Consider the following 14,170-nt stretch of genomic DNA (forward strand, 5'->3'; position numbering starts at 1 on the left):
GACATAAATAAACTTTTCTATGATATTCTAATTCATTGAGATGCACCTGTAAAATGTCACACAGGTTAAGAGATATATTTAGTCTATTTAGCAGAAGGTGGATCCAAATCTCAGTGTTGATAAAAACAGTTTCCATCAGCTGGTTCAGTGCAAATAAACAAAGCTGCAGTAGCGTTCTTTGACCAGCAGGTGGCAGTGTGATGTGTTGCTGTAAGCTAATCTGTCAGGAAACAGGAGAAAAAGATCAGGAATAAGATTCAACTTCTAAACGTATTTCATATTAGAGGAAAAAGCTGACCAGTCATGCAACTTTTATGCAAATTTAAAAAAAAGTTTTATTGGATTTTGGTGTTTTTCCGTGTTCCTCGTGAGAATCTTCAAAACGTGCAAAGAAAGTTATTGATGGAAACACGACTGGAGTTTCCTGTGGATTTGTCCTCTGTGAGATGATATATTGTCCCAGAAATGATTGCATTGTGCAGAATGAATAAATCAATATGATGGACTGAACTGTCCCAACATACAGTAGCGTCATGTATATGTTTAAGGAAAAGGTTTCTGCATGAACCAATGACAGATTTATTTATAAAACCCTTCAGACTCTAATTTTATAATAAATACAGCTTCTGATATTCACATTACCTTGAGGAGCAGAGCAGATATCAGGTCACTATGTTTTTATTCTCAGTCACTATATAGTTAGTCAGGTTCATCACTTTTTCCTTCGTTTTGCTGCTACGGCCTTCTATTTCATGAAAAACCAAAACTATTGAAACAGTCGTGTTCTACCTTGAAAGAGACGTCTAAAAAAAATCACTGCGTCTCCTTCACCTTAGAAATTAAAACCCCCTCATGTGCTCCACGATTTCTCAGCAACAAAGTGAAATGTCTCATTTAACGTGCATTAAATTTAGAAACACTCAAGACAAATTTGATGTTTTTAGCGTTTATGACTGATACGATTTAACGTCCTGAATTTGATTCTGATTGTGAACTTTTTCCTGCATTTTACAAGCCTCTGTCCACAGTTTTTCTTGCTGTATTTGCTGATATTTATCAAATTAAGGAGTAAATGTATCTGTAGTTTGGATGAACTGGAACTTTAACCTCCATGCGGCACTTTAAATACATGAAGACCAACAAAAAAATGTCCTTTAAAACACTGCCAAGTTCGACTTGTGTTGCTTTTATGACTGATACGACATCATTTGATTCTGTTTTCTGACCGTTTTCCTGCATTTCATAACCTCTGTCCCCAGTTTTTCTTATTATATTTGCTGCTATTTATCAAATAAAAGGAGTAAATGTTCTGCAGTTTTGATGAACTTCACCTTTAACCTCCAAATGGCACTTTAAATACATGAAGACCTGCTAAAAATGTCCTTTAAAACACAGACAAAGTTTGATGTGTTTTGCTCTTATGGCTGATATGACATATATTCAATGTTAATTTCAAATTATTACCTTTTTTGGTGCATTTCATACCTTCTGTACACATATTTTCTTGCTATATTTGCTGTTATTTATCAAATAAAGGTTTAAATGTATCTGTAGTTTGGTTGAACTGGAATTGTGACTTCCAATCGACACTTTAAATACATGAGAACCTGAGAAAATGTCCTTTAGATCACTGTTCCCAACCTTTTTCTTGAGGGACCCACATTTTTACCATTCTAAACTTTGGCGACCCCCCCTCGACATTTTTCCATTAGCTCTGTGTTTCTGTTGTTAGGTGAGGTTACCGCCAGGTGAGGTTACCGCCAGGTGAGGTCACCACTAGGTGAGGTCACCGCTAGGCGAGGTTACCGCTAGGTGAGATCACCTCTAGGTGAGGCTACCGCTAGGTGAGGTTACCTCTAGGTGAGGTTACCTCTAGGTGAGGTTACAGCTAGGTGAGGTTGCCGCTAGGGGAGGTTACCGCTAGGTGAGGTCACCTCTAGGTGAGGCTACCGCTAGGTGAGGTTACCACTAGGTGAGGTTACCTCTAGGTGAGGTTACAGCTAGGTGAGGTTGCCGCTAGGGGAGGTTACCGCTAGGTGAGGTTACCGCTAGGTGAGGTTACCTGTGTATACTGCAGGAGGGATGTTACACATGTCCTTATTCTCGCGATAGCCTTTATTTTTAAACTTTTCTATAGTGATTTTTCTATTTAAATAAATGAATAAACATTTAATGAAGTCCTTACTTAGTTGTTTTTGTCCCTCTAATGAATTAAATGCTGACCCATCTATATTTAACACATTAGATTTATTACATCCCTTAAAATCACAAGGGCTTTGCGACCCCCCATGTATCTTTGGCGCCCCCCTGGGGGGGTCGGGCCCCCCCTGTTGGGAATCACTGCTTTATATGATGTGTGTTGCATTAGAAAGGTTGCTGTCAGAAACTAGGGCTGTTATACGTCTGAGTGACTGATCTGTAATTAAGATGAACGGGACCTTTAACCCTTCAAGTGGCCCTTTAAACAGTCAAGGACCTGTCATAAATGTCCATTAAAGGACCGACTGGTCCCCATAAAGGCAGCTAGACTCACTGGTGTGTTATGGTGAAGAGGCGGTAGATCGGAGCCCATCTGACACTGACGGAGGATTCTCCACAGCACAATGTGAAAACACTCAGATCGCTTCCTGCACTGTGATGATGCAGGCGACAGGCGGAGACGTGACCAGTGTGTTTTCTGGTTTTCTCATCTGTCAGTGAATCTGGAACGAGCCAGGACGTCGGATGGTTGAAGGTTTTGGGCCGGAGCTGAACCCGCCTCCTCCTCTTCCTCCTCCTCCTCCTCCTACACATCAGCATCTGCTCAAACACTCACCAAGAAACACAGAAAATTAACAAAAAACATACAAAATTACAAAAAAACACACAAAATTACAAAAAAGGGGAAGAAAATAGGAAGAATTGTGATAAAATGACAAAAAAAAATGACAAAGGAAAAAAAAAAGAAAAAATAAGTAATAAAATGACAAAAATAGTCATAAAAATACAAAAAGATACAAAATGACAAAAAAAGAAATAAAATTAACAAAAATTACAAAAATGGGGGAAAAAATAGGAAACATTGTGATAAAATGACAATAAAAACCAAAATGACAAAGGAAAAAAAGACAAAAAATAGTCATAAAATGGCAAAAAAAGACAATAAAATACCAAAACAGATAAAAAATTACAAAAAAAGACACAAGACCAAAAATAAACATAAAATTACAATAAAAAGACACAACATTACAGAAAAAGAAATTTAACTGTGTTAGCTGTTAGGCCTGTTTCTCTGTATGTACATTGTTTTTTTTGACTTGTGTGTTTTCTGGTTTTGTCATCTGTTGGTGAATCTACCGAGCCGGGACGTTGGATGGTTGAAGGTTTTGGGCCGGAGCTGAACCGGCCTCCTCCTCCTCCTCCTCCTCCTCCTCCTCCTCCTCCTCCTCATCAGCATCTGCTCAAACGCTCACTGACAAATCTGACTGCAGCCACCAATCACCAATCACACTTAAAAATAAATAAATAAATAAAAAAAGAGAAGGCTGGTCTCTCCCTAGCAACGCCGCTCATCAGAATACATAGATAGTGTTTTAAATCCGCGGCCGGCTATCTTTCACGGCACTGATTTACAAATCCATTTAGCAGCATCTGCAGCCTTTTCTGCTCATAATCTGTGTGCAGCGAGAGGAAACTGTGACTTTAAATGACTGGCACGCATGACGTGGTGTCCTTGATTTTCCTGCTTGCACATGTCCTCTCTGTGTGTTATTATGCAGGCATCTGCTGTCAAGACTTCTTAAACTCATCGGAGCTCGCTCCTCCGCTCTGCCTCCACGCCACTCTCTCCACGCAGCCGCCCTGAGCCCACAAACACACACACACACACACACACACACATATTTAACACACAGACGAGTGCATGCACAGTGTGAAGCATGCACACACACACACACACACACACACAGATGATGGCGATGATGGGAGGTTAGTGAAGCTCCCTCAGGTGTTGGGGAGTCTGACTCAGGCCTACTGTCAGCCCCGCGGCGCCGCTCGTCTCCTCACATGCACCAAATCTGACGTTTCACTGTACTGTACCCACACACACACACACACACACACACACACACACACGAAAACACGCTGGGGAACAAATCTGTGCCGCTGCTGTTATGATGGCTGACAGGTGCATTAAAGCAACACGCCATTTTATTTGCACAAAGTCCCGGTTTACTAAAAGAGAATGTGAGTTTTTTTGGGGGGGAAGCGGCTCGTTGTGTTCTGATCCCAGACTCAGATTGATGTCTGAGGGTTTCGTGTCTCCACGGTGAAGATGATGCTGCAGGTCAGCTGGTCCTCTCTGAGTCCAAACATCATCCAGCCTCTGAACAGCAACACGCTATAAAGAGCTACAAAGTCCGTGCAGGACAGACGACTCACAGATTTTGTTTAAATGCGTGGCGTAAAAACTTCCACATGGCCAAAGATGCTCTTATGGCTTTAAGTGATGCCGCCTGGCATGATACCAAATCCCATTCACACACTTTAGCCTCACCGTATGCAACAGATTTCCTCCTAAAAAAGGAAGAATAAAAAGTGAAGACGCGGCGCCACTTTTGCGTCTTCTGTTCAGACCGTCACCATGTAAACAGAGCCTAAATCATCAAACCTCAGCCTGCTAAATTCAACCTAATACCACACATTTCTTTCTGAAAATGTATTTGTGTTATTTTGTGGCAATAAGATGAAAGACACCTATAAATTTGATATAAAATCCTTGGTGGTGTTGGCTGGCCTGTTTCATTTAACCTAAGGCATCTTACAGGCCTCTCCTTGACTAACACATTCAAACAGTCCGAATCATAACAATTCTGATTCTTATGCCTCAATTATTCTGACAAGTAACAAAACATTCTAACGTGAGGTCAAAGACTGTACAGATGCCCCGTACTGAATTTTAATATTTACATGACCTCAATAAATGAACAAATATAATTTGTAATTACACTGTGAAATGACTCCGCTACAGTAAAAGTCCTTCATTCAAAACTTACTGAAGTAAAAGTATTGTATTGTTAATATTGATGCATTTCTAGCCCCTTTCATAGAGCCGTTTCATAACTACTATGAACGGCCATCGGGGCGAAGCAGAATATTTGATCAAACTGTACATGTGGTGTCCGCCACTGATCGTAAACAAACCAGCATGCTAACTGTGAGTGTCCTGTGCTTGTTGTAAACAAACAGAGATCGCTAAGTGAACACCTCCTGCAGCAGCAGCACATACACACTGTACTGCTACAGAGCTAACTGTTAGCATGTTAGCACATACACACTGTACTGCTACAGAGCTAACTGTTAGCATGTTAGCACATACACACTGTACTGCTACAGAGCTAACTGTTAGCCTGTTAGCACATACACACTGTACTGCTACAGAGCTAACTGTTAGCACATATCCACTGTACTGCTACAGAGCTAACTGTTAGCCTGTTAGCACATACACACTGTACTGCTACAGAGCTAACTGTTAGCCTGTTAGCACATACACACTGTACTGCTACAGAGCTAACTGTTAACCTGTTATCACATACACACTGTACTGCTACAGAGCTAACTGTTAGCCTGTTATCACATACACACTGTACTGCTACAGAGCTAACTGTTAGCCTGTTAGCACATACACACTGTACTGCTACAGAGCTAACTGTTAGCCTATTAGCACATACACACTGTACTGCTACAGAGCTAACTGTTAGCCTATTAGCACATACACACTGTACTGCTACAGAGCTAACTGTTAGCCATTAGCACATACACACTGTACTGCTACAGAGCTAACTGTTAGCCTATTAGCACATACACACTGTACTGCTACAGAGCTAACTGTTAGCCTATTAGCACATACACACTGTACTGCTACAGAGCTAACTGTTAGCCATTAGCACTATGCTACTGCACAACACTGCTGCTGTTCTGACTCACTTCATTATCGTCTCCTCCCACCTCGTTCCGTGATGCCGGACTGCACTATGAAAGGGTATGAATATGACTTTGCTTTCGCGGAATCACTATGAACGAAAAGCTGGCACAAATCTTTCTGGCAATATAACAGGACATTTGCGTGATGGCACTATGAAAGGGGCTAATGTAGGCAGCATTTCAACTACTTAATATACACTTTAACTAGAAAAAAGAAAATGTCTCATAACTTTAAATGTATCATGTGTTTTTCTATGTTAAATCTTGATATGAAAAGTATCTAAAGCTGTCAGCTAAATGTAGTGGAGGAAAAAGTACAATATCTACCTCTAAAATGTAGAGAAGTAAAAGTTACATAAAATGGAAATACTCAAGTAAAATAGCTTAAAATTGTACTTAAATACAGTACAATCAATGTCCAGTTTTGTAAAGTTTTGTATGAAGGGGCGTAAAGAAAGTAAACTAAACCAAGAGAAGATATTAGAGGCTGTTGGATGAAGTGAAGCCTCCACAATAAAAGCATCACTCAAAGTATTTCTCCTGGTATAAAGTGTGTGAGCAGGTTGTTGTCGCTGTGACCTGCAGCTCGTCGTTGTCGTTGTTGTTGTTGTTATCAGCAGCAGCAGCTCCGAGCCGAGCCGAGCTGTAATTAGAGAGATAATTTGTGAGCTGCAGTCGTTAACGGATGCTGGTTGTTAGTGGTTACCTGTTGTTATGGTTACCGTTTCCCTCTGTAACTGGCAACAAGACCTCAAGTACCACAGAGTCACACACACACACACACACACACACACACACACACACACACACACACACACACACACACACACACTATTTTAAAACTAGATGAATTATTATATTAGTCATTTTAAACAGAGTATTGTTGTGTTTTACTGTAAAAAGAGACTTTTTATCCAATTTTAAGCCACATTTATACAAAAAACTTTATACTTTGGTTGTTCTTGACTCTTGTTTGAACCAGACGAAGGATTAAAGTCACTAGACGTCTGATCTGAAGTAATCAGAGAGACGAGATGAGTAAACGTCAGCAGCAGCTCTGGTGAACCAAACCTCATTGAAGAAACACTGATTTTTCACATGAATCTGCTTTATTCAGTGTTTTTACTGGTTTTAATGAGCAGGTCTGTGGTTATAAAGAGGAGGAGATCTCTGAGGAGGATTCTGCTGCTGAACCATCAACACTGAAGCATCTTAACTCCATGGAGTCTTATTGGGCTATTCTGTTCATTTCTTAATCCTTTTCATGTCGTCAAGTCATTTTGTGTCTTTTTTTGTCATTTGTGTCTGGGTTTTTGGGGTTTTTTTTCTGTCTTCTCATTTTTTAGTCATTTTGTGTCTTCTTTAATGGTTTTGTGTCTTTTTTTAGTCATTTTGTGTATTTTTTTTTAGCCATTTGTGTCATTTTTAGTCATTTTGTGTCTTTTTTAATCGTTTTGTGTCTTTTTTTTTGTCATTTTGTGTCTTTTGTTTCTTTATTTTAGTCATTTTGTGTCTTTTTTTAGTCTTTTTGTGTCTTTTCTGGTCATTTTGTGTCTTTTTTTATTCATTTTGTGTCTTTTTTTGTCATTTTGTGTCTCTTTTATTCCTTTAGTCCAACATGAAATGTGATTTTGAATCTTTTTTTTTAACTTTCAAAACACTATCATGCTCGATAAAGAATTTTAAATGTGTCAAATGTGACCAAAGGTGTCAAATCTAACATATAAGAGGGTTCCATCCAGTTCTATCATTTGATACTAAATCTATTTGAGCTTGTCTCCAGTTTTACTTGGTATATCATCATCAAACTGAAACTGGCCTCATGGAGTTTACAGCCAGAACTTTAGAGGTAAATGTACAGTAGGGCTCCACGCTGCTTTGTTTTCTAGTCTGATGGAGGCAACAAGTCTGGATTATTATTATTATTATTATCTGGAGACTCCAGAGGGTTATAATTATTAAATAATAATATTATAATTATTAAAGTTTTAGGAAGCTTATCCAAACAACCCGACACCAATTTGACTGATATTCCCTGGGCCACACACTATGTGATACATACATATGTGTCATGATTTGGAGCTTTTGGACGCTCCACAGGGTTAACAGGGACGGTGATGACAGCATTGGTCCAATTTATGTTATTGTGTTGACTGAGAGACCTCCAGTAGCAGCAAAATAACACATTACATGTTTAATCCCAGGACAGAAACCAGTTCATTGTTGTCAATTTAACACCAGTTTTGCCCCCTGACTTGACAAACTTGACAAAAAGTACAGTAAAGTTGTACAGAATGTTGTCTGATTGGCTGATTCTACCAACATGATGCATTCAGTCAGTTTGATGTCAGAAGATCAAATAATCATAATTATTTCTATAGAATTTCTGACCATTCTAACTCCTTAAAGTGCTTTACGTTTCCCAAAAATAATAAAATAATAAAAATTATATTACAAGTCTGAAAATAAATACTAAATATATTTAAGGTTTTAACTGAAGGGGTTTAAAACATATATTCTCAGAATTTATATATATTATCTGGTTTCAATATATATTCTCAGGTTTTCAATCCATATCTGCAAGCTTTTATTATATATATATATATATATATATATATATATATATATATATATATATATATATATATATATATATATATATAAGTTATTAAATCATATGTTGCTTAAGATACAATAATAAGTCGTGAATTGGATTTTTGATTTATAATTATTTTTTTATTGTTGTATGACGAAGGCAATTCAAAGTGCTTATATATATATATATATATATATATATATATATATATATATATATATATATATATGCGGTATAATAATAAAAATGGTAGATTTCAAATGTTTAAGGGACTTAAATAAATATGTGTTAGAATAAAATAAATGTTTAAATAAAAGAAAAATATAATAAAATTTAAAATAGTACTAAACAATCAGGTAATTTGAGACAGTTTGCTTCATGCTTTTTATTTTCAGTAATTATGACAGTTTAATTGAACATGTCTTTTTTATATGTTACAAACAATATAAATGTACATTTACAAAGAAACAAAAAATGTATTGCCATTTTCAAATTGATCATACATCATATATTATAGTTCATAGGACACAGATCTGAATTCATATATTTTATCACATATAAATCAGCTGCATGGACGTCTTGTTTTACCTTAACAGTCCTGTGAAATATCACATGTAAAGTGGTTTAACATAAATATTCATGCTAAGATAAATAATCTCCTCATCTGTGATCTGAGCTACAGATATAATGTGAGCCGTCTCCTCCTCTTCCTCCTCCTCCTCCTCCTCCTCGCTGGTTCACGTTTTCCGAGCCGCCGTCGTCCGCATGACAAATAATATAAAGTTTATTGTAAAAACATCCTAATGGCTGTATCCAGTGCGTGAAATCGCAGCGTTGCCAGTGGCCAGTCACACAGTGAGATGGATGTTGGTGAGTTATTATTCATGGCTGCGGTCTGAGGACAGTGCACTAATCCAGGGGCGGGGAGATGCACATAGTTCTTATCATGATGAGGCTGCAGCATTAGATAAGGAAAAGGATAAATATAGTGCTCGTGCTTTGTTTTCCTAATCCACCCACAGGGCTAAGAAACTAACCTTTTAAATAGGTCACCTTCTCTGCTTTTAGAAACCAACGAACGCACTCAGGCTCTCTGTGTCCACTGGCTCCCAGTGAGTGTGTGTGTGTGTGTGTGTGTGTGTGTGTGTGTGTGTTTTGTCCTTTGCATGAGCCAGTTTGAGTTTTGGATGTTCACAGCGGCTGCATGCTGGATGCTCCTCAGATAAAAGGGTCAGATCACTCAAATCACACCAAAAAGAGACAGAATTAAATCAAATCAAATCAAATATTTGATATAGAAAATATTAGTTCAACCTGATTATATATTTATATCATTTTGTTTTTGTATGACTGTTTGCCCAGAGAAAATGAAACAGGACCCAGGAATGAGCCTTGAGGAACTCCAAACATGACTGTCAACAGCAACCGGGGCAGTTTTCTAGTTGTCACAGTTAGAATTATTTATTATTTATTTATGGATAGTATGTATTATTTTTCACAATTCAGTGTATTAACCCCTTTAAGCTCTGCCGACATGCCCACTTTATGTTGATAACGTGCCCACTTTATGCTGATAACGTGCCCACTTTATGTTGATAACGTGCCCACTTTATGCAGATAACATGCCCACTTTATGCAGATAACATGCCCACTTTATGTTGATAAACATGCCCACTTTATGCAGATAACATGCCCACTTTATGCAGATAACATGCCCACTTTATGTTGATAAACATGCCCACTTTATGCAGATAACATGCCCACTTTATGCAGATAACATGCCCACTTTATGTTGATAAACATGCCCACTTTATGCAGATAACATGCCCACTTTATGCAGATAACATGCCCACTTTATGTTGATAAACATGCCCACTTTATGCTGATAACAGTCAGTGTTTCTCCTGCAGTAAAATGTGTTATTGTGTCCTCTTGTGTGTGAGTCTTTGTGCATCCTGGGGTCCCTAAACAGTCTGAGAGCTGCATAAATGGGGTCTGAGTGTAAAGCTGAGACTCTTGTGGATTCAATGAGCCCAAAGTTCTTCATGTTGATGATGTTAGTGAGTGAAACTTGAGCTCACAGTATAAAATGAGCTGCTGGGACCTCCAACCAGAGACCTGGAGCATCCAGACTAGAGACCTGGAGCATCCAGACTAGAGACCTGGAGCATCCAGACTAGAGACCTGGAGCATTCAGACTAGAGACCTGGAGCATTCAGAGACTAGAGACCTGGAGCATCCAGAGACTAGAGACCTGTAGCATCCAGACTAGAGACCTGGAGCATTCAGACTAGGGACCTGGAGCATTCAGACTAGAGACCTGGAGCATCCAGAGACTAGAGACCTGGAGCATTCAGACTAGAGACCTGGAGCATTCAGACTAGAGACCTGGAGCATCCAGACTAGAAACCTGGAGCATATCCAGGCTGGACAAACTAATAAGGCGAGCCAGCTCTGTGGTTGGCGTGAAGCTGGACTCTCTGGTGACAGTGGCAGAGAAGAGAACTCTGGACAAACTGCTGGGCATTATGGATGATGCCAGTCACCCTCTGCACACCGTCATCAGCAACCAGAGGAGCCTGTTCAGCCAAAGACTGCTCCTTCCCAAATGCAGGACCAATAGACTAAAAAACTCCTTTGTCCCTCAGGCCATCAGACTCTACAACTCCTCAAGTTGGGGGAGGAGGAGTAACAGGAAGACAGAGGACTGAGGACAGGAAGGAGCAGTAACAGCAACAGTAACAGTAACAATAACAATAACAATATTTATATCATATTTATTTATTTAGTGTATATAATTTGTTCTTTTTCTTTTTTCTCTTATGTGTGCTTTTTAACTCTCTTATGTTTGCTGCTGGAAACTCAATTTCCCTGAGGGAGCAATCCCAAGGGATCAATAAAGTTTTATCTTATCTTATCTTATCTTAGCATTCAGACTAGAGACCTGGAGCATCCAGACTAGAGACCTGGAGCATTTAGACTAGAGACCTGGAGCATCCAGAGACTAGAGACCTGGAGCATCCAGACTAGAGACTGTGAAGGAAATTTGGTGTTTCCTGCATGGTGGGACATGAAGTAGGCGGCGACCTACTTGATATTCAAGACACAAGGCATTGTGGGAACTGACTCTGTGGATTTAGCTCTGATAACACCATGAGAGAGGGGAACATGTAGACCAGTGGGCTCTGTCCTGATGTGATGGAAGATAGGACCACGTTGAGACTTGCTGAAGAATCAATGCTGGGAAATACAACAGATATAAGTCGAGCGGTGTATGGGGCTTTGTTGTACTGTAAAAGAGCTATTCGGGATTGTGCGGTGTATGGAACACGAATGTGCTAATAAAACTTGCTGAACAGAGTATTGAGTGCTTTGTGTTTGGCCAGCTCACCCATTAACTTAGTGCAGTTGTCAAAATTGCCACGACAAGACCTGGAGCATTCAGACTAGAGACCTGGAGCATTCAGACTAGAGACCTGGAGCATTCAGACTAGAGACCTGGAGCATCCAGACTAGAGACCTGGAGCATCCAGACTAGAGACCTGGAGCATTCAGACTAGAGACCTGGAGCATCCAGACTAGAGACCTGGAGCATCCAGACTAGAGACCTGGAAGATCCAGACTAGAGACCTGGAAGATCCAGACCAGAGACCTGGAGCATCCAGACTAGAGACCTGGAGCATCCAGACTAGAGACCTGGAGCATCCAGACTAGAGACCTGGAGCATCCAGACTAGAGACCTGGAGCATCCAGACTAGAGACCTGGAGCATCCAGACTAGAGACCTGGAGCATTCAGACTAGAGACCTGGAGCATTCAGACTAGAGACCTGGAGCATCCAGACTAGAGACCTGGAGCATCCAGACTAGAGACCTGGAAGATCCAGACTAGAGACCTGGAGCATTCAGACTAGAGACCTGGAGCATCCAGAGGATGGATGGCTGACACACTAGATTCACTATAAGCAGCAACACAACACAAGTGCTCTAAAAAATGTGTCTCAGAGGGTTAAAAAGGTCTTTGTTTACTCTGTAAATTCAAATTTTCACTGTGGTTATGACTTTTTAGGGAGAGAATTGTCAATTTGTGCAGCTTCACTTCTGATCGATCAAAATGCAAACTGATTATTATCTTCTTCTAATAAGAAATCCTGCAAAACATAGAGTTTTCATGCAAAACAACAACAGCAGCTCCACTCAACTCAGACGATTCAACGTGACTTCAGTCAAAAAATCAATAATTTCTTTGTGTTTTACGTTGTAAGAAAAAACACCAAGACAACCTTCACTTTCCAGAGGTTTAATGTGTTGAGAACAGGGAACACACACTCCTGTTCCTGTGTGTGTGTAAAGAAAGGATCCGTCCATCATCTCCTTGAAAGGCGGCAGGACGAGGAGACATCCGGAGAGCAGAGTGCGGCCCCGGGGCCCGGACGGCCCTCCACACAGGAGAAGAAGAGGAACGGTGGGACACAAAGACAACAAAAAGAGGAGCGATGAAAGAGGAGCGTCCATGGACGTCGTCATGTGGAAGCAGCTCTTTGTGGACATGGATTTATGTGCATTAAGGACGCAGAGACGCTCGGACGTTATATAAGAATATGAAACATAAAAACACCATCAAACTGTGGAAGAGGAGTTAAAGTACAGTTAAAGAATATGGGGCCGCCTCAGTGTTACAGCTGCAGGAAGTATAGAAATATAACAAATATGGAGACAAACTGCTTCAGTTTTAATACAGTGGGCATTTCTATATGTTGCACTATTTAACTTTGGTCTTCAATAACATCTAAAATGCACATTTAGATCTTTTTTTTTTGGTGCATTTTGTCAATTTGTGTGCGTAGATTTATCATAAATCTACAATTTGGGAAATGCCTCTTTTGCAGATTTATACATAGAATTTAAGAAAACTTTTAATAAATATAATCTGTCTTTATGCACTGTAAAAAAAACAAAAATAAAAGAATGTAAAAAAAAACCCTTGTCTGACAGTAAATGTAAACATATATTAACTTTTATAAATAACAATAAAAAAAACAGATAATTGCTTAAAATGTTTTTACAGTTATTTTTTTAACTTTTGATTTCATGTACAAAGAATTCGTAAAAAAAACAAACATTAAAAAAATGCCAGCAAAAGTTGCTTCTCTTCATTTTAAAGTAAACAAACTCTTTATTCTACAGATATAGTATATATTCTTGAATACAGATATTTACTGAATATTATACAGTTTTAAAAAAAATATATTATCTTTAAAATAACTCACAGTTGTTTACGGTTATTTTATGGTAGGTGAAAAAGTTGTCAGTAATGTTCAATTTTTTTTTTTTACATTTTGTTTTACATTAAATTTAAAGTTTTACTTTGAGAAAACAGAAAGGTTCCTTAATCTTACATTCAGTAATAGATTTATATAATATATTATTTATATAATAGATTATTTATTGTATTTTTACATAGAATTTAGTGTAATTTAACATTCAAGACCATGAAACAATTAAACAATACTGTAAAATCTATTAAATCGATTATGTCCCATTATATTCATTTACAAATTTCAACTTTTATTTTGTGGATTTCCTTTTTATGCCATTTGCGCTTAATGTAAAAA

The sequence above is a fragment of the Centropristis striata genome, chromosome 22 (assembly GCF_030273125.1).
Source record: "Centropristis striata isolate RG_2023a ecotype Rhode Island chromosome 22, C.striata_1.0, whole genome shotgun sequence".
Lineage (NCBI taxonomy): Eukaryota > Metazoa > Chordata > Actinopteri > Perciformes > Serranidae > Centropristis > Centropristis striata.